The sequence below is a fragment of the Scardinius erythrophthalmus genome, assembly GCF_964197995.2.
Source record: "Scardinius erythrophthalmus genome assembly, chromosome: 3".
Lineage (NCBI taxonomy): Eukaryota > Metazoa > Chordata > Actinopteri > Cypriniformes > Leuciscidae > Scardinius > Scardinius erythrophthalmus.
Genome location: NC_138223.1, coordinates 42,858,508 through 42,861,039, shown reverse-complemented (window position 1 = coordinate 42,861,039; position 2,532 = coordinate 42,858,508). Strand labels below are relative to the sequence as shown.

General features: G+C 33.5%; 1 long non-coding RNA gene across 1 annotated transcript in view; it reads right to left on the bottom strand.

Annotated features, from left to right (window-relative positions):
• Positions 1–923: 923 nt before the first annotated feature.
• The window catches only part of LOC308688356, an 11,121-nt gene continuing 9,512 nt past the window's right edge, over positions 924–2,532 (bottom strand). The window contains exon 4 of the long non-coding RNA XR_014029883.1: positions 924–1,363. This is a non-coding gene — a long non-coding RNA (uncharacterized lncRNA). The remainder of the gene's footprint in view (positions 1,364–2,532) is intronic.

The following is a 2,532-nucleotide window of genomic DNA, read 5'->3' as shown; positions in this document are numbered from 1 at the left end:
AATAGGTCCCCTTTAATCTAGTTTCTTGGAGGTTATAAGCAATGCTTCTGAGACAACAACTTGAAATTGTTGAGGAGTGCTACAGAAAACGGTCGCTCTGTGTGAGACTAGTCCAACATCTGCCTGTTGTTTGACTCAAAATCCATTAGAAAGAGTCACAACTGCCATTAAGCCAATTTTGGATGCGTTATGTGCTTTTTCAGTGGTTCCCCCGGTAATAGAAACCTGGGAATATTAGGTAACTTTAAAAATGTGTATCAAAGCCTGGAAAAGTCATAGAAATGAATAAAATTGTGAAAGAATTGTGGGGAAAAATATGTAAAAATGAAACTGTAAATAAACAAAAAGTAAATATTATTATTATATTCTCTACATTTCAATGCAAAAATAAAGCAAAAAATGTTTAATAAATTATAAATACAAAGATTTTATATAATACATATTTTAAATTATTTTCTGGACAAATTATTGCTCTTATGAAGAGGAAAACAAGATCACAAGGGATAATGATTTCGAATTTTTAAGTGAATTTAAGTGAACTAGTTCACAAATCTGTCTGATTTATCCATTAGCGAATCATTTTGAATTTGGATGATTATTTTAAATTTCTTAATTCTCTTAATTGCTGGTCAAAAAGTGTCTTTGCATTGTATTTTACAACCCAATCTAATGAAGGACCAACTTTTTTACGACTTTGTGATTTAGTATGCATTAGTTTGATGTGAATTGTATAGAAACATACAACTGTTACGAATTGCCATGAAAGTGTGTTGTTTAGATTTGCTTGGCTTTGGCTGTATTTTTGACACTTGTAGGATTGTTATTTGGATTTAATTAAATTAAGCACATTCATCCTACTCCAAACACACTTGAGTGTTTTAAATTAGAAAAAGAAAATGACGCTGGCACAAAATATTCTGTTTCAACTAATCTAATTAGCTTGTCATAAGTTTGACTGGTTTATTTTTAATTGGTACTTGGCATTTCTTAAATTAAAATCAAGACTCATCCACTCAAAACAGCGTTTCGACTGATTAATTCATGCTTCAACACAGACTACGACTACATGTAACGTTGAACAAATCACACTCACTCAGCCACAAAATAATTCCTTGTTCTTCAATGGCAAACCTCTATTGCTCATGCATGTCAAGTACAGCATCAACTGACAGCGATTCATGACCTCTACCTGCCCTTCCACGCATGACCACTGCGCCGAGACCAGACAGACAGTGGGAGAAATGAAAAACTGCATCGTCCATCCATGAAAAAGCCTCAGGTACTGACGTGTCATATGCCTACAGTTCCCATGAGCCCCGGTGGTGTGTGTTCCTCTTCAGGAAGGGCTGGATGCCTGCAGGAGCTGCAGAAATATGATTTTTTATAAGCGAGGTCAGGCGGAGAGATGAAGGGATAGAATGAGGAAAAAGACAGCGTATAAGAGCTTGGGTTCTTATATGGGTAAAAACACTCCTTGTCCATGATAAAAATTACTGTAATGCATGATATCTTGCAGCTTATTGCTATATATATACATGTATAGTATAACAATTCTGCACTAAAATTTGTTTTGTCCTTCAAAACAAGCCATTTAGAAATTTCTGCCATTTATTTCATCAATGTTTATGTATTGACTTTAATATTATAAAATAGTTCATTAAACAGTCAAACCAAAAATTATTCACACACCAGATTTAATTTTTGATATTTTTTTACTAATGGGTGCAGGACATTGTAGTTTATTTATGGAAGTGAGGATAGCAAAATAAAGTAAACTGTGACATTTTATACCCAAAAAGTCTTCATACAGTGACTACCAGTAAAATGTATAAAAATTTGGGACCAAAAATTATTCAGACACTTTGACCTGACCATGGTTTGCTTAAGTGTTTTTTCTTAAATTGAAAATTCTTAAACTTTTTACACCGCAGACTGAACAAAATGAAGCATTGCTTGGTAACTGGTTGAGCTAAAGTGGTATTATCTAATTGTGTAGTTAAATTTAACAGCTGACAGATATTCAATCTAATTCATTTATGAGACAGTTTAAGGAAGGAGGGATGGACAAAACCAGTGAAATATCAACTGATTTGATAACTCTGAGTTCTTGTCATAATTTATTAACATTTTCTAAACTATAGCGATTAGCGAATAACCTGTGATAATGTGAGAAATGTTGAAGGTGCCTGAATAAATTTTGGTTTGACTGTATATGAAATAATAATACGTTTTTCTCCTTTTCTTTTCGGTGTTACCATATCCATTATCTGATGTTAGAGTCCGAGTGAGCAGGAATGTGCCTACTTACCCAGAACTATTCTATTTTTAATTTGCAAAAATGCTTGTAAATCAATACTTTCAGTCTTAGTTTTATTATTCAATTATCTCTGCAGGAGATGAGAGTAGAGAAGCGCATAGAAGAACTTTGTATGCAATGCCTGGCACACTTCTTATTTTTATTTTATATTCTGGAAAAGCTGCCAGGCATTAAACTGTCGTCTGATATTAGGGATGTTGATGGGAATTTGGCAG